We start from the raw sequence: 20,332 nt of genomic DNA, 5'->3' as shown, positions 1-20,332 counted from the left end.
GCGACAGAAATGCAAATTATTAAATTATATATATTAAAGGACACTTTTGAAGACATGGGAACACTTTTGAGGTCAAATTAATTTGTTATATTCACGAACAAGTAATGGTGACATAAATGCAAACTATTAAATTATAAATATTAAGGGACACTTTTGAAGACATGGGGACACTTTTGATGTCATATTAATTTGTTATATTCTTTAACAAGTAATGGTGGCATAAATGCAAACTATTAAATTATAAATATTAAGGGACACTTTTGAAGACATGGGAACACTTTTGAGGTCAAATTAATTTGTTATATTCATGAACAAGTAATGGTGACATAAATGCAAACTATTAAATTATAAATATTAAGGGACACTTTTGAAGACATGGGGACACTTTTGATGTCATATTAATTTGTTATATTCATGAACAAGTAATAGTGACATAAATGCAAACTATTAAATTATAAATATTAAGGGACACTTTTGAAGACATAGGGACACTTTTGATGTCATTAATTTGTTATATTCATGAACAAGTAATGGTGACATAAATGCAAATTATTAAATTATAAATATTAAGGGACACTTTTGAAGACATAGGGACACTTTTGATGTCATATTAATTTGTTATATTCATGAACAAGTAATGATGACATAATATTTATAATTTAATAATTTGCATTTAAGGGACACTTTTGAAGACATAGGGACACTTTTGATGTCATATTAATTTGTTATATTCATGAACATATTTAAGAACAACTAAGGGCGGCATAATTGCTAATTATTAAAATAAACTATTAAGGGACACTTTTGAAGTCATTCTCAGGACCACCCAACTCCTACAAAATGAGATGAGTGGTACCAATAAAATGTATGAGAAAAAGATTGAGCAAGTGTAAGTGTTATTATTTTTATTGCAAATTACAACTTTTATTCAACATTTTTTCACAGCACATGGTTGTTACAGTGGCATGAATAAACTAATACATTGTTCTCAAAACTTGACAAACTCTGTGGATGGTACATGTAATGCTAACGTCTGTTGCAAACTCTTCTTCGTTTCCAATCCTGCACTTTAGTTACTAGAATTATAATCTTATAATTCAACCACTCAAAATGCATTACTGACAATTTAACAACTCAAAAGATAATTTATGTTTTTCTTCTAATAATTCTATCACTCCCAAAAACAATTATTTTTTCATGGATTGTGGTAATGTCTGATGAAGCTATTGAAGTCTGGCTTTTCCCACCTGATGACAAAACAGAGATAATTTTGTTAATGTATTTTCTCAAGTGTTGGTATAAGATACAATAGAATTCAAGCAGATTTGTATTTACATGTAGTTACCTTATCTTTTTAGCATCTCTGTTAGCTGGCAAAGCTCATCGGCTGTTTTTAATGATATACCATTCTTTCTTGCCACTAGAAATGCTATTGCTTCTTTAAGCAAGAAATCTTCCACAAATCTGGTTGCAAAACTGTAAATAAGGCAGTAACATCTATTATAAATACATAGGTACGTTTTATGAAAAATAACATAGTGACACTATTATAAGCGTTTTTGTGGTATAGTATAAATGCTATAAATATATTATAATCAACATGCATTGAACACCTTGCAACATGTAATAAATTTTTGCTTAATAAACATTTTTCTTACTCTAAACCTGGGCTAAAATAAAAAAGTAACTCATTACATTGGTGAATCAATCACTTCCTCCATCATTACAATTTGGAGGGATGTACACAAAAATCTTGTACACACCTCAAAAATATTGAAAATTAAGTTAGTACATGTATCATAAATATATCACGTAACAAGCAGTAGCACAAACAAGAATACAGTTGCAAATAAAAAAAGAAATACATATCACCCCAAATGTGAACATTTACAAGAGTATGCAATGACAACAACAATTTTACACTGGGAGACATTATCAGAAATTTTCATTGGCAAGTTTACAATCAGCCTGCAAAATGATACATTGATGCTTGGATATAATAGTTAATAAGCTAGCATTGGATAAATGATGCATATTATACAAAACTAAATACCTTTCCGTCATTCTCTTCAGCAAAATAGTTGAAGGAGGAGTTGTTCTGAACCCTGAAACAAAAGAATAGCCTTTTCAAATATCTTTATACACAAATTGGGGAGAAGGCATTGAAAAAAAGATCTCTTCTAGATCTTAATAGATCTTGCTGCCCTACATACAATTTTCTTTTCAAACGTTTTTTGTAATTTCCACACAAGACACTTTCCAATCATTCATGCATACATGCCCCATTGTAGTAACATGCAGAATAATTTTACTAATCATATTTCATAACAGTTGTCACATATTCTTACTGGTATTTGTATGCAGTCACTGCCATAACCATACAAAATTAAGGGTTTCCTTTTACAATATGTTGAATTGAACAATGTACAAAGTCTTTGTGCCTAATTAGGTGGTTTTTCAATTTGTATGTAATTTGTAGAAGGATTTAGCAACAAAATGTTTCCCATATTTGTTTTCATTTTGTATGTATTTCTATGGAGAAAATAAAATGCTTGAAATTCCAAATAGATGGAAACATGTGTTTTACCTATATGGCATTAATTCAAAATGAAATCGGCTTTCACTCAGTATGCAATGGAATGCTTCTGTCCATATTCTGAATTACAAATATTTCAACCTTTTTAAATATGTATACTGTACTTGTATCAAAAGTGCATCTTTAACAGTAGAGCATACAAAACCTGAAACAGTACATTTTCTGTATGATATGTACTCAGAACATTCATTCAATCTTTCAGTTCTTCACTATTCAACACAGCACTAATGTAAAGACAAACAACAATTCATTGTCACCGAATTAGTCCCCATCCAGTCTTAATAGACTGACATGCCATTATAAATAATAGATTTTAAGTATTCAGCAAGGTAAAAATATGGCAACATGTGACCTCATTAATTATGAAACAGATGCCTGAAAGCTTGGGTCCAACTGATACTACTTGTGGCTTTAATTATTCATATTAAGATATTTGAAATTGATTCTAATGGAAACTTACAACTGCTTTGCATTTTTGTGTTGTAGTTTTTCGTTATGGTATTCTTTCTACAGCAAACTTTGTTCATTTGGTAAGAACACTTTTATTTACTTTCTTCAAACATGACCTTGAACACTGGCAAAAAGAACTAGATAGAAAAAGAAGGAGATAGTAGTTGAGCAAAACTACAACTTTTAAAGGAAAGAGTATATGTCAAAAAAATCATAAATTGAATGTTGCTATGAATATCTGCATAATTGGAAGCAATCACTTTTACATGATTTAAGAAACTTTAAAGGCATTGATTATTAGAACTGATGCAGAGCAATCTGATTATGGGGGGGGGGGGGTTATATGCTGTCATACTGGTTTACATTTTGTGCTTGCATGTGTGCACAGTAACTGGTTGGCTATAACAATGTATTCGCACCTGAAGAGAAAAACATAGTTGATCTCTGGTGACTTTACCCTTTGCTATATAATGTTATTCCTTTATCATAGTTTGTTTAAATATGAATATGCATTGTCATAATCAATTTTGAATTAAAACAAGTTTTGGGAATGAAACAGCAGTGGGAATGCTCTTAAAATATAAATATCTCACAAAAACATTGATGTCTAATTTGTTTAATTATTTTAAGCTTTATTCAAAGAAATTCTGATATTTTAGTATAAAAACAAATGCCTCATCTCCGAAAAAAAGTGCTGCATTTAGACACGAATAAATTCATATAACATGCAAGATAACAGAATATTTTAGCTGGCTTTTGTCCAAGTATTTTGTACAGGTGTCTGTCAAAAATTAATGATTCACTGAGACAAATATGAACTGCCTTATCATATGCAACTACTGTATTGTTTGAAAAATAAAAAAAACACCCTCTATGTAAATCAAATCAAACAGTTGGTTGGTGTCCAGTGAAAAGCTAAATCAACAATACTGTTACCTCCTAAGAATCTACATCTTCAAACACTGCAATCTTTGTTTTTGAAGTACATTTTTAAATTAGCATTATAAAAGCTATATCATTCTGTTCTAATAGCTGAAACAAATTCCTGTGAATTTTAATTTTAAAAATTTATACATTTCAACAAAACATTATTTGTCGCTTGAACTATATTTTTGAGTACAATTTTTCTTTCAAAATGTGGATGCAACTTTTTGCTTTTTATGTATTTTAGCGTTGTTTTTGTTTTGATAACTTTGGACTTAACAGATTTTCTTTTGACTGCAGATCTTGATCAAAAGTTTGGCACCCAATTCATAGGAGTGCTTATATTGATTTTCTGACATCTTGTTTTCTGTAAAGATTTTATTGGTAGGTTTGCAAATGTGTATCAAACTGTGCAAAAACTCTCTCCATGAGTTGGTTTTGAAACCCAGTCTAGTATTCCCATGGGATTTGGGAGATACCGTAAAAACTCTAAAATTTCGATCGTTCTAGAAATTTGACCGCCAGTGTTTTTGGCGAGTTTCTGTAATTTTACGTCCTCCGAAATTTCGACCCTGCCCGGAAATGTCGGCTTTAGCGATTCTGAAAATTCGATCAAACTTTCATATTCCGGAGCTCTTGGTAATTTGCACCAGCTCTGTCAGATTACGTGTTTCTGTACTTCTGTACTCGTCGAGTGTGAGCGAGGTCAGGTTTGTTCGAATAACAATCACAATCTGTATTTGCTCTTAAAAAGGTTGATCCAGAATAAAACGTTTTTGCCGGTCGTTGAGAAAAACAATTTGCATAAAAAGCAAAGGACAGCCCCCATTGCTTGAATCCAGTTCTGTGATTGCTTAGACGCTTGACTTGTGTCACCGTCAAATAAGTCAAAATTTACAGACGTGGGCGACCAAAGAGTACAGTATGATTATTACTAGAACGAGTACAGAAATTTCTCGAATGTAAGCAGAATGTCCCCGCAAGGAGCTGTATTGAACGGGGTGTCTATTTCCCGGAGTATGTTTTACATCGGCCAAGCTCCCATGCATTTTAAACACTCGGTATGGAATAAAACAAAAATTGAGTAAGTAAATAAATTGGAAACTAAGCTCGCAAGCTTCCAACTTTAACACTTATTTGACTTCCCGGTTTGCGTATTTTGAAGCGACGTAGGCCTATTCGCAGTTTATTTTCCCTCATGTAGACACCGCCAAAAATCACAATTTCACCGCAGTGATTTTCAAAACAACAGTGTCTGGTAATACCAGTCTCGCACAGTTGGAACAGAGTGAAACACATCCGCCCGGACATCCGCTAATCCGCATAACCATTGCACTGGATGGCAGTGAGAATAGCCTCACACAGAACGAACAGGCTGTTTGTGGAGGGACTGTGGTTCAAGGTGTTCACCGACATCCGCAATATATTTTGCTGCACAAATCAAACGGCCCTTTTTCAGGGCCACCACATCCTCCAAAAAGAGATACCGTTACAATCAAAGTTTATTGTATTGAATAAACTCAAGTTGCATTTTTTCAATGATTTACATCATGATGAATTCATACCAACAATAAAAGTTTTATTTATTTATTAACTCAATAACTGCAGATATTGTAATGACAGTGGCACTCTATCAATAACTGCAGATACTGTAATGACAGTGGCACTCTATCAATAACTGCCGATACTGTAATGACAGTGGCACTCTATCAATAACTGCAGATACTGTAATGACAGTGGCACTATCAATAACTGCAGATACTGTAATGACAGTGGCACTATCAATAACTGCCGATACTGTAATGACAGTGGCACTATCAATAACTGCAGATACTGTAATGACAGTAGCACTCTATCAATAACTGTAAGACTACTGTAAAAAAGGACATTTACAAATTTCATTGATCACTCAAAATGTAATCTTTTCTGAGGTCTATAACTTATTAGTAAACTTTACTTATACGCCGCTACGTGCTTGTTTTTTTCACTCTTGGGTAAATTAGGTCATGTAGGTCGTGACCCCTAGCTGAACATGTACCGCACGTTATTGCAAACAAATTTGTCCATACTATCGTTGTTTATTCCACTTTTTTAAGAAATCCAAAAAGCTTCCCATGTTATTCCAAAACAACCAATATTTCTTCCAAAATTTTGTCAACTTTAGAATTTTTTGTGATTTTGTGAGTCTAAAAATTCGACTATCAAAAAAAACAAACTAATTAAAACTGGTCGAAATTTTAGAGTTTCTACGGTAAATTACCATTGAAATTTTCATCATAAGATAAATGATTTACTTCATTGAACACATACAACAATGCATATTCCCACTGGGATCAGTGACCTTTGAATGTGTATCACCAGTGATCAGTCAAGTAGAAACAGTCGAAATATTTTATCAGATTTTCCCAATTTTTGCACGATTTTTTTTACACAGGTCATCCTGTCGTTTGAACTAAGGCAAGATTTTATATTGGCGAATTAGGTGACTGAGTTTAATAAAGTTTGGAATAGAATTAGTGAAGTTATTGTGCACACATTGACAATTATTAACAACGATGACGACAACATCGACGACAGACATTCTCCCCTCAATATATCTTTCCCTTCCATCTTTGATGATATGGGCAAGGTAATAATAGCATTACGACTTCTGTTTATTAAATTACATTTGTGTGTTTCTGGTAATAAGACAACTTCATGGTGAGCGAAATTTGTTATCAGACAATTGCATGCTGTTGGCAAAAATATAAACAAGTGACAGCCTATTTGTATGTGTTTAAAAATAAAAAAAATTAGTAATTTTGAGGGGAGTGGTTGCTGCAGCAATGAACAAATTACATGCTTTGCATCAGTTAATAATCAACTGCCCTTATTATGTTGCGCTGGTTGGGTCAGATGGAGAGAACCACTGATATACTTTCTTCTTTATATTAGCATTTCCACTTTATACATGTTAGTGTCAACCAAGGTTTATTTTTTTCCTGTCAGCTTTGTTTTAGCTTGCAGCTTTATCATAACCTTGTCATTTATTTCATATAATGTAGAAGTATGTTTTGCTATATTTCGATGCAACATTGTGCTGCTTCAAAACTTGTTTTACTGGCTTTACTACAAATTTCATTTACCAAAATAATCAATTAGAAAACGCTTGCCTACTTTCAAGTGTTGGAAACTTATTTTGAAGATTCCACTTAAGATAAACAAGCCATGCATGGCACAGTCCCCGTTAGTTATCAAATTAAAGATATAAAGTTTTGTTTATAGTAATATAGCTGGAATATAAACATGTCAGGAATATGATGATTGTTTAACATTTAAATGATTGACATTTGTATCTGATCGTCAAATGAGTATTGAGAGATATTGCTCTAGAGCAGCATTAATTAAAACAAAATCAGCCATTATGAATATATGTATAATGAATATATGAAATTTGAACATAGTCAGTCAAAGCATGTCAGAGATATGGCTCTAGAAGCCCATTCATTAAAACAAAATGGCCACTAGTCAGCCATTCAGAATCCGATCTAAAAAATAAAACATTTTTTTTAGCACAAAAATAGCCACCATTAGGCCACTTTGAAAAGGATCGTCAAACCAATATATCCGTATATCTATGACATGATGTATAATGAATATTAAAAATTTGAACATAATCAGTCAAAACAAGTCAGACATATGGGTCAGGAAACCCATTCATTAAAACAAAATGGCCACCGGACAGCCATTTTGAGTCTGATCTGAAAAATAAAATGACGTGCATCAGGAACCCGTAATGTCTAATGTATGTACCAAGTTTGAACGAAATCCATCCATAAATGCCAGAAATTCTTGATATTTGATGATTTTTTTTACACAAAAATGACAACCATTCGGCCATTTAGAATAGAATCGTCAAACCAATATATCTGTCTATCTATGACATGATGTATAATGAATATTTAAAATTTGAACATAATCAGTCAAAACAAGTTGGAAATATGGGTCGAGAAGCCCATTCATTAAAACAAAATGGCCGCCAGTCAGCCATTTTGAATGTTATCTGAAAAACAAAATTATTTGCATCAAAGTCCCATAATGTCTAATGTATATATCAAGTTTAAACAAAATCTGTAAACAGCTGAGAAATGCTTGATTTTTATGATTTTCAAGCACAAAAATGGCCGCCATTCGGCCATCTTGAATCAGATCGTGAAACAAATTGGCGTGCATATGTATGATATCATGTATGATGTATGTGTGAAGTTTGATTGTGATTGGTCCAGGCATTTCTAAGATACAGCTCCGGATGCACGCACAGACGCACGCACGCACAGATGCACGCACGCACGCACGCACGAACGGACACACGGAGGTCAAAACATAAGTCCCCGTTTTCGGACTTCATCCGAACGGGAACTAAAAAAATATTAAAAAATAGAGGTACGTATGGGGGTCTAAAAACTAACTCTGCGACGCGATTGTGCGACTCGCCGAATGTTGATTATTGCACTCTGCGGCAGGATCGCAGTGTCATTCTGCGAAGAGCACGATTTCCATTGGTTGGTTGGTCGAAAAGCGCGAATCTCAATGGTCGATAGATGTAAGGGTGCACAGCATGCCTTATAGAAATGTTCAGTTTTAAATGGTTATTTCGCTGACTGCTCGCGAACTACGGCAAACAAGTATTTATCGACAACATTCCGCACGGTTCTGTAATCAGCAAGTATTTAACAATGATTAATTAACATATATAACATCTCTCGGAGGGAGTGAAAGGGGTTACAAAACACACGCACATTGGTGTTGGCTGCCTTATTATGGTGTAACATCTGGGAGCTGGTAACATTAACGCCATCTTGAAGTTGTAAGGCTTCGTCCGCAACTAGGCTCATTAGCATAGGCGGCAGCTTTAAAGCGAGTAGAGCGCGAAGTATGTTTCACATGATGTTACGTTCTTTTTTTTGTCATTAGCAAGTATAATTTGTTATGACTATATTCATCACTTTGAACTCCCAAATAAAACGTGTAGTGGGTCAAACTGTTTCTAGGTAATCAATATCGTTTTATTAAAAATATTAAGAGAGAAAAAACATAAAGCTGTGTGAATGGATTGAAACTACTGCTGAAGATAGAAAACTAAAACGGCAGTGTCAACGGAAAATTAGATGGTTGCACGCTCTCTGCATAAACGGAAACAATGACTTTGTTTATTTGGCCGATGTTGACGAGCAACAGATTTCCTGTACTCACTTCCTCGTCTGATCAGCGGCCCTCAACGGTCTCGCGTATCGGTGTCGTCATCGGTTAAGTAGTTGAAACTCTTTCGCGTTGATGCGAATATTTCAGTCTAATCGCCCCTTTCGAACCACTCGCGAGGTTGGTCATAATATGATCTAGACGTGCTTGCAGTCTGTTGCTATTCTGATGAAAAATTCTTGAAAAATAAATATAAATTGCGTAAACGAGGGGTGAACGCAAGAGTCCTGTAATTTTTCATCGAAATTACAACAGGCTGCAGGCAAGTCTAAATTAGTAAATATGACCCCGAGTTGCAGATTTTTCGTTGCCTCGTCTGTCATTGGCGTCTTTGCTTTCTTTTTTTCATTGCATTGCATTAGTAAGATGGTGTTATTAAAATCAAATATAGAAAATAAAACGATTTCTCAAACAACAGGTAGCTTGTCACCAGTTCTATCAGAATCGTCAACAACAGAGTATTACCAGTAGTATACATACACATGTTATAAACATTATGCAAATATTAACGAAACGGTAGTAGTGTTAGCATTTGAGCACTGGTCTTTCCGAAATTTCGAAAAGCTGGGATGATGAATCAAGGTACATGTACAAAGTAACCGTTTTATCAATTATTCAAAAATCAAGAAGAAAAAAAAAGAAAATTTCCCTTCCCGCTACATTAAGATCAATATGGACCATCAAAATTTGGCGTTCATTTAAAAAAATAAACCATACCGGTAATTTTCAGTAATACTGACTTCGAAAATTATGATACAAAAATAATTTCATTCATACCACAAACCAACGCCGTTTTTGTTTACTTTTCACAATTGTTACAAAGTATTTCATTTCTGGTGGTTAAAATACCAGCTAATCGATCGTAGACCACAAGTTTGGAGTCTGTTTATGATCTAAAAGAAGGCAGACGATTGCAAACAACTGCTATCATGGCAAAACGTTGCACATCGTGAATGATTTTTTTCACTGCATGCAAATTATTTTCCTTGATGCACTCAACAAAGTCAAAGCAGACGTACAACATTCATTGCAGAACGCGTGAAAAGTACTTCGCGTTCCACTCGCTTTGAAGCCGCCGCCTATACTAATGAGCATAGTCGTCGGGACTAAGCCTTACAACTCCAAGATGGCGATAGCGTTACACCGTAAATAGGCAGTCAAAACCAACGTGCACGTTACACTATTTAATTTTTCTAGCCAGCGGTGTGATGTGTCTAATCACCGTAAACCATGTGTCATTTGTTTGGTCCCACAATGTGTCCTCCATGTGCTTGCCGATCACCGAACAGTGCGGCATGTCGCCGGTACATAGTGTTTACACACTTTTTACCATACCATTTTTACCATTTAAAACTTAATTTTTTATAAGGCAAGCGGTGAACATCGACCATTGGGATTCGCGTTGTTCGACCCACTAACCAATAGGAATCGTGCTCTTCGCAGAGTGACACTGCGATCCTGTCGCAGAGTGCAATAATCGACATTCGGAGAGTCGCACAATCGCGTCGCAGAGTTAGTTTTTAGACCACCATACATACATGAAAAATAACTATAATGGACACACTAGTGATTGATCATACGAAAAGCAATCATAATGAAACTACAGTATATGTCAACAAATTTAAAGAAACAAAATATGCAATGATATTGGTAATCTTGCTGTCAAAATAATCAAACAAAACATCTACACGTATATATTTTCATTGAGAATGTGCTAATTAAACTAAAAGTTAATTTATACATGTAGTTACGAAAGACAAATTGTTCAGACAACTTACTTCTTCATCAGAATCTTTAACATCAGGCTGTCGAACATACTGATTATTTGGTCTCGCAAAAAAAGCTACAAAGGAGTCATTTCTGAAAATACACAATATTAGTCTTTTTAACAAAATTACCAGGCAAGAACAAAAAATGTGTTCCCACTAGAGATGCTGGAATGGACATTTGTGGAATAAAATAATATAATAAATTATTTAATCAACAAGTCATTGAAAATGACACAGTCCTTGTTAAATTTTTGAAAGTTCTCTTTGTGCTCGTCATATTAAAGTGGAGGGGTTGTCGTGAGCATATCCTTGAAACTTCAGTCCCAAGTGGCGAATACAACAGATTGTTTATTTACATCAAATTCGAAAATGTGTTGTGTGATGACCCCTCCGGTTTAAGACATAGCAAAGAAAAACATAGATCACAAGTGAAAGCATGTCCAAGTTATCACATTTCAAACAGTCAGCCAAATTTGATCAAATTGCAAATTGAATTGACATGTACATGTATCCATTTATGACATGCTAAATATCAATGAAAATGCTACATGGGTGACAGAGATATAGTAATATGGCCGCAAATAAAAACAGCCGTTATTCGGCCATCTTTGATCTGATTATGAAACAAAGTGACATGTCTGATGTATGTGCCAATTACGAATGAAAATGGTACATAAATCTTGGAAATATAGTAGTAAGGCCAAAAAGTCAGATGGCTGTCAATCAGCCATCCTTGATCCGATTTTGAAACAAATTGTCATGTATCTTTACATGTATAAAGTATATGCCAAATCATGTCCATTTTGAATCGTATCGCTAAATGTTTAAATGTGCATACATGTATGTCCCAAATAAAGTACGAGGCATGCAAAGAATGAACAGAATCGGTCCAAAGATTCTGAAATATGACCTCGGACGGACGACGCACAGACGGACGAACGGATGCACAGACGGTCAGAGGACATGTGTCTCAACATGTATAATCTATGTACCAAATTTGAATGAAAACTGACAAAGCATGTCCAAAATACAACATTTTCAAAAAATCAAGATGGCTGCCAGTTGGCCATTTTTCATCGAATTGCTAAACCACTGCATGTGCATATGTCCCACATAAAGTACTAGACACATGCAAAGAATGAACAAAATCAGTTCAAAGGATTCTGAAATACGACTCTGAACAGACGGACAGACGGACGGAGACCGAATTATAAGTCCCTGTATTCGGACTTTATCCGAATGGGGACTAATAATTCAATAAAAGATTCTGAGTCCGGCTACAGTCTGTTTTTCCAACTTCTGCCAAAGTGAAACTGCACCACTAAACGGCAGGAGAAGCCATGCAAGTGCAATGCACTGAATACCATAAAAACTCACTGGTGTAAAATTATTCCGTTTTACATGTGTGTAAAGAATTGTCTGAGAATTAAATCGATCAATGAATAAAGCAAACATTTAATTGTACAACAAGCTTTTGTTCTTCTATTTCTCTCGCCATAGATGATTCAACTTTAAAATTTCACTACATATACCGGTATTCATACAGAGAATTACAAATACATAAACCACCTGAAAATTGGACACTTAATTAATATGAGTACTTAAACATCAAATTACCAAATTATTGTGGTTAGTAGTTTGATTAATTCCAACAAGTTTAATTAAAATCAGATTTTATTGAGATATGAAGATCACCTTTGCAAATGAGGTAACTAATGAGCATTACTTTAATCAAATTATTTGTGTTGTGTTGTCCCAGAGCATCTATGTACCAAATTTCAATGAAATGCAAAAATTGGTTCTCAAGATAATGGTGGGACAAACATACACACATAAAGCAGGGTGACCGCAAAAACATCTATTGCTTCACAATATTATTGTTAAATTTGGTGCAACCAAATGCTGGAATAAATTACAATTTTCAAAATGCATCAAAATAAAAAAACACTATTTTATCATGATTCATATTACATGTGCAAAATCTTTTTTTCTTGACTTGCAAAATGCCATATACAGAATTTTTTTTTTAATCATAAAGATATAACAATCATTAGAGAAATGCACAACATAAAATAAAATAAATATCCCATAACAAACAAACAAAATAGGTAGTCTCTGCCTATTTTCAATCTAAGTACACATACATGTAGAAGTGCATGTGTACATGATGTGCAACATGTTTTATATGTGGATGTGAAGCTTGAAATATGATTGCTCGAGGCATGTCAGAGATATACCGGGGTACATGTAGCTCTGGAACAGCCACCAAACTGTCATATTAAAACTGATTCAAGAAACAAAAGAATGTGCATGAATATCCCCATTATATAAAATGTGTGTTTTATTTTTATAGATCTGGTTCCGAAATGACAGACATGCTTGATTTTAATGAATTTTTGGCATTAAAATGGTTGCCATCGTAATTTAGATTATGATTATACATCCCAAAATATATATGAAGTCACTGTATTATTGCATGTATGAAGTTTGAGATATAGCGGTAGCTGTAAGCTGACAGATTGACGGACAGGACACAGAAGTGCACGGAAGTGAAATTTATATTTATTTTTTTTTTTTTTTTTATTAACACTTACACATTCCCCGGAGGGATTGGCAATGGTTACAAAAGTTTAAAAAGGAATAAAAGGTTACAAAACAGAAAATAGATAATAAAAAAACAAAAAAAAACAATCTAAGCTAATACATTACAGATAATAGCTAGTATAAAATTATGATACTACGATAGATAGAAAACAAAATGCAAAACTCAAATAGTGAGAGAAGGTTGTCACTGGGGTTGCTGTCTTATTTCAAAACACTTCTTTAGGTACCTTGCTACGGGGAGTGTTAGGCCACTGTTGTTTAGCAAGGCTATGAATTGAGTCTTTAGCGGCAAATTTTTAAAGTTTTGGACTTTGGTTTTTGCTATTTCGAATAGGACATTTCTTTCGGGGGTATATCTTTTACATGACATCATGAGGTGATACTCATCTTCTACTTCATTTTTATCACAAAGGTTGCATAATCTATTAGCAAGGGGTATTCTTTTGTGTCTGCCAGTCTCAATTTTCAAGTTATGGTCACTGAGGCGGAATTTAGTTAAATTTTCGCGCATATCAATGTTTTTCAGGGTAACAAGGTATGTTTCGAAAGCAAAATTGTTTTTTAATTCTCTGTATGTTCTTAATTTATTTTTTTCATTTTGTTTTGATCGATTGTCATTATGTAATTCACTTTTCCAAGTTGATATGAATGATGTTTGTATATTTTTGTTGATTTGTCCTAATTGCCTTGCAGTTAGAGTTTCATCGCTGTCGATCAGGTAAGAATGGTTGATGTTATTTAAAAGGGAATCTATATTGGTGTACCATTTACTATTAATTTCTTTATTTTCTTGGAAAGCTAGTTTTAGTAATGGATTTGACGAGTTCTTTATACGATTAAAATATTTTATCATTTGTTTTTTGATAAAAGTCTCCAATGGGTAACGTCCAAGTTCGCCGTATAAACCCATTGTTGTAGTGTTTTTGGATGTACCCAAAAGAAAACGAAGATAATTTATATGTACATCTTCAATTGGTGATTTTAGTGAAATTTCATCTCCCCATACATCACTACCATATGTGAGAATTGGTCTGATTAGTTTATCAAACAGAGAGAGTGACAGTGGTATACTTAGATTTTTGCCTGTTTTTCCTTTTAAGGAAAATGAGGCCTTTAAAGCTTTTCTTTTTATGCTTTTTAGGCCTTCCTTGAATTTTCCATTAGCGCTTATTATTAATCCTAGGTAATTGGTTGATTTTACAGTAATTAACTCACAACCTTCAAAGAAGAAAATATCATTCTCTAGAAGTCTGTTTGATCTGTTAAAGATCATAGTTTTTGTCTTTTCCGTGTTAACAGATGCCATTTTTTAGTGTATATCGATAAATTATCAAGGCAAGTTTGTAATCCTGTTTTTGATTCAGAAAGTATTACAAGATCGTCAGCATACATTATACAGTTAATAGGTGTGTTTTGTAGTTTGGGTGGGTCACATCTAGGTTTATTAAGGACATCAGGTAAATCGTTTATGAAGATGTTGAATGGGGTTGGGCTTAAATTACAGCCCTGTTTTACTCCCACCCTTGAAGTGAAGTGTTCAGTTAATCCTTCTTTGCTCTTAACTTTATATTTTACCTTACTATACATATTTTTTATAATTTTATAGATTTTACCCGATATTCCAAGTTTTAACAATTTAATATACAACCCAGACACTGTCGAACACGGGCGCTTGCAACAGGATTTATGGTTAAGGGAGATAGGCTTGGGTAGGGTTATATACTAGTATAGAAATAAAGACAGGGTATGAAACGTCCGCACTTGGAATCGCTGTACACCAAACGAATACGGCTGGTTTGTGAATAAACTCGCACACTACACTCACCAAAAAAGCAATCCACTTGACTATCAGACTCTTATTTATCCAATTTTGTCATACGTTTGTAATAATTTGTCTGTAAATTCGCAAAAAATGATAATTTCTGGCGCTATGGAGCGTCGCGGTGTGAAAAACACAACTACTCCCTGACAAGCTCCGCCCATCGAACGCTTATTGGTAGAAAGGGTTCGGGTCAAAGGGTCACACTCTCGCTCACCTCACCGGGGGATATCACCCTATATAATCAAAAGGTGACTCGTTTCGTTGACAGTGGTTGGTGCTCTCTCCGCTTCGTCGCAAGTCTGGCATCTCGCCGTTGATGCTTAATGATGTCAATGTCATTGAATTCTTCGCCCAGGTCAATTTCACCGACATATTGATTTTTGCCGCCCTTATTTTCAAGCTGCAAATCTTCTTATATGCTCATTTCATCCATTATTATATTGTCGTACATCCACCTAAACACATCTGGGTTGAATCCAGGCCTTTGATTGATGACATTTTTATACATCATTGACAATCTCGTGGACGGCAGAATCAAGTACTTGTTGTAAATGATATCCTAGTAACCTTTGAACTCCTGCACCAAAGTTGAATTGCAAACTGGATTACTACCCTGTCCCAACTACGTTCTTTGGGTTGCACTTTACTACATGTATTATTGATTATTGGAGTCAATAACGAAAGCATGTTTGAATCATCGTTCGGTGCTATTATGTTTAACACATCCCTTACATTAATTTCCGAAACGACACATTTCTTCCTATCAGGGCTAGGCTCATCTAAAGTTGTCTTTCGTTTTTGGCCGGTAGCTCTTCTGATAGCAGAACTTTGCTGACAACTTCGACAAATATCGGAAGCAGAAGCCCATGATAATATGTGACAACACTTTATATCACGCACACTTTGAACAGTTTTACCATTTACTGGATTAGATTCAATTATTAGGTTTTGTGTGACAATAATATTACATGGTTTGGTTACACCAGTGCATAGTTTATCTTGTCTAAGAAGAGTACTAGAATATCTAAGTTATATTCTGTAGAAAACATGGCTGTTGGAAACCCATACTGTTTCAAATCAACTGCCGTATCATTTATCTTAACACTAAAGGAGTCATCACTGGTAAACGTTACAGACATAATGTTGATACCAATCAGCTTCTCTCGGATAATGTGCTTTCACAAGGTTACAGTCACAGTGTTACTGGTAATATCAGACTGAAAGAACCTTTTATTCAACATTAATGTTGCGATTTCACATATGTCAAGTGATTCGTTATATCCATTCTTATTGTGGCACCATGTTATACCTCTGTATATTTCTGAAAAGAAAATACACACCGTACTCAACTAGAAATACAGTCAGATTATTATGACAGGAACCATGAAGAAAATTTGTGAAAGCCTCAATCACTTTGAAAAATATACTGCGAGTAATAATTGCATGTAATAAATTACAAATTAACTGTATAATAATTAGCCACTGCAATTATTGTTTAAATAACGAAATACCCGATTGTGATTTCGCATTGGAATTGTGCACGAAGAAGGATGGGCAAATCAACACGCACGCATACTAACCGATTGAATACATTGATTTCTAAATTAGCTACAAAGGCTTGCAAAAATGACGACGATACAAGTTTAATATAAACTCATAATATTTCAATTTCACGAGGGACCGGACACCTTACAATCAGATTATTTTGTGTATGGCTATGCAATGGCATTTTCTCTTTCCATATAAAAGTGCTGAATTTGGGACCCCATCTGGTGGCACATATGTGTATATCTTTTCAACGGGAGTACCCCCTAGAGGCCGAACAAATCCAGTGACGTTAACGACTCAGTCACGTTGTGATTGGAGTTTGACTGGAAACACAAGCTAAGGTAACGAGGGTGATTGTGACCAGTCGTAAGCGTGAACAGTGTGACCGGTTTGTCTACGTTCTTTACACATCTTCAACGTGTCTTTTTTCACTTCTCGGTATATATTCTGTCTTATTATTTCCAATCACAGCCAACTGTTTTCTATTGTGGTTAGACCTATATATTGTTGGTACAAGACATTTCAGAGCTCTAGAAAATATCTGCCATTGAAATCGGAAAATAATGATATTATACATTACTAAAAAAACAAAGTCCTAGTCAATGTACCTTTTTACTGACAATCTTGTCGCTCCCAGTGGTGGCCGCAAATGACGTAGAATACGTTTTGTAAACTTTGTAAACTGACCCACACACAATACAATCACTCTCATTTGCACTTCTCAAGTTTGACAAAATCCTGTATATACATATACATGTAAAAACAGAATTTCAGTAAAAGGAGACGAACTAGCTTGCAGTGTATATACTGTGTAGATTGATGTATACTTATGGTGAAAAATAAATTCTAATTTATTCATATTAACGATTACAGTCATATTCGATCATCTATTCATTATAAGATATACATGTAATAGCGTTTTAAACGTGTTTTACAAGTGTTGTTTTAACTTTAAAGCAATCGGTACAAACGCGAGACCGTGTTCGACGAAATGCTACTTTAAGAGTGGCACCCCCTGTAAAGCAGCGAATTTTCGAAAAAGCATTTACCAACGCGTTGAGATTGGTGTAAAATAGTTGATGTTATATGCGATAGTACCTACCAATAACTATAAAATGCCATCTTCCAGCTTTCATAGAGATGAAACGCCCATTTTTTCCGGATTTTGGCTCCCGTATTTGCATTCGCAGGTGACCGCTATTGTATTTGAAATCAGGGTGACCCTTTGACCCGAGCCCTTTCTACCAATGAGCGTTCGATGGGCGGAGCTTGTCAGGGAGTAGTTGGGTTTTTCACGCCGCGACGCTCGATAGCGCCAGAAATTATCATTTTTTTGCGAATTTACAGACAAATTATTACAAACGTATGACAAAATTGGATAAATAAGAGTCTGATAGTCAAGTGGATTGCTTTTTTTGTGAGTGTAGTGTGCGAGTTTATTCACAAACCAGCCGTATTCGTTTGGTGTACAGCGATTCCAAGTGCGGACGTTTCATACCCTGTCTTTATTTCTATACTAGTATATAACCCTACCCAAGCCTATCTCCCTTAACCATAAATCCTGTTGCAAGCGCCCGTGCTGTCGAAGGCCTTTTTTAGGTCAACAAAGCACGCATATATTTTCTTTGTATTTCAGCGTTTTCTGACTTTATTCAAACAAGGACCAATGAGCTGATGAGGTGTGGACATAGTTGTGGACGAAGGATCAACACAAAACATTGTAATTTTGATTCAAATGAGTCGTACAGCTAAGTGACAAGTAAATTGACCAGATCCAAAAATTGGCGACTAGACTTGATGTTGCCAGATGATAGCCGGATAGCTCCAAACTCCTTTTCCAAAAAACAATTTTCGATAATTATTACTGGTTTATTTATTATACGAAATTTATGGTAATGAATAAATCGGAAACTCTTCGTTGTGGTAAGGATTAATGCTGATGTGTCATATTGTAAAGTCTATCACAGGCGTTTGATCTCTGAGCCGTTACCACCAGTCCCCGATTACCGGTATCACACGTACTTAAGTTGAGCATAGAAAATACGGTATACAGCACAATCGCTGACATACGAGTGTACACGGTTTCTAGTATCAACCCTATTGTCAAATAATACGATTAAATGACACAACTTACCGTCAGTGAATGAAATATAGTCATGCAGCGACACTCTGAAAAACGGCCATACTACGAACTAGAAATATCCCATAATGTCTTCTCCATGCCCCCTAAGCTAGTGAAAAATTGCGACGTGAATTTCGCACCAGTGTCGGATGATAAAATGATATTGAAAGTTAAAACAACGATTAAAGTGAGGGCATTATCACTAAAGAACCGCAAAACAGATTGGTATTGTGCACAATATAAATATTAACAACTTTATACTAAAATATAAATACAAGTATTCTTAGATTGTGCGGCAATCAATTTCAACAGAAAATAGGGGGACACTTTTGAAGTCAAGGACACGTTTGAAGTCTTAACACACGTGTGATTGTTTATAAACACCACCAACACAAGCACAACACTCGCATGAAAGTAATCCTAATTGACACTTGATGAAAGATCCGATTTGCATATCAATACTAAAAAGTTTACGTAATTGCGGTACTCATTTCGCCCAGCCTTCCGCTTTTACACCCACAGCTTATTGCTTGATTTCCGACCGCGCTGTCTTGTCCGACCGGAAACCGACAGCATTTTAATCGCTCTTTATTTCGCTCGCTCGCTCATTGAAAACATTGACTGCTCGCCAAAACACTGATCACACATAAGTAGTCGAAATTGTGTTTTTTCAAATCTAATAGTTGCATGACAATCAATCGTCAAAGCAACTTATCTGGGACCTCTTGTTACGTGTTTTCGGTGCTTGTTCTAAATGTAATATTTTATTTTAATGAGACAGTTACGTGAAAAGGGCATAGGTAACTTCTTTCGACAGAACAGAGAAACGAGGAAAATGTTAATGATTTATTCCAGAGATAACGATACCAAAACCACGTCGGCCCACAGGCGGTCGGTCTGGTATAATTTGTAAAATTAAGTCACGATCAGTGAATGAGCTCGATCTATACGTGCCGTAAAAGTGTTCCCACAAAAAATATTTTGACTAAAACGGCCACATGCTCTGAAAAAATAGAACAGAGCTTGACATAAATGAATAATTCAGAAAAAAAACGTGTCAAATTTAGTTATAGCCATAAATATTTGGTGGCCAGACGACTCATGGATGAACAATTCGAAAATCAGGATTCACGCGGAAGTCCTTCAGGGCTGAAAATTATCGACCCTACTCTGGGTTATCTTATTTCACGACTAACAAAGAGAACTGATTCGCCGTGGACTCAGCTTAGTTTTTCTTCTTTTTGAACTGAGGTCAAATC

The 20,332-nt window shown here is 34.9% G+C and overlaps 1 long non-coding RNA gene across 6 annotated transcripts; it reads right to left on the bottom strand.

The window, feature by feature from the left end:
• Positions 1-890: 890 nt before the first annotated feature.
• Positions 891-19,175, bottom strand: LOC144358576 (uncharacterized). 6 transcript variants are annotated; one of them, XR_014931741.1, is made up of 6 exons: positions 19,086-19,175; positions 10,987-11,068; positions 3,057-3,183; positions 2,054-2,105; positions 1,346-1,476; positions 891-1,247 (listed from the first exon to the last, which is right to left on the bottom strand). It is a non-coding gene; the product is annotated as an uncharacterized LOC144358576 (long non-coding RNA). The 6 variants fall into 6 exon arrangements; XR_014931742.1 differs by having other exon boundaries at positions 10,987-11,051; positions 19,086-19,172; XR_014931744.1 differs by lacking the exon at positions 3,057-3,183.
• Positions 19,176-20,332: the final 1,157 nt, after the last annotated feature.

Source organism: Saccoglossus kowalevskii, chromosome 15 (assembly GCF_978046115.1).
Source record: "Saccoglossus kowalevskii chromosome 15, keSacKowa6.1, whole genome shotgun sequence".
NCBI classification, from domain to species: domain Eukaryota; kingdom Metazoa; phylum Hemichordata; class Enteropneusta; family Harrimaniidae; genus Saccoglossus; species Saccoglossus kowalevskii.
This window is presented reverse-complemented; position numbering and strand designations above follow the sequence as displayed.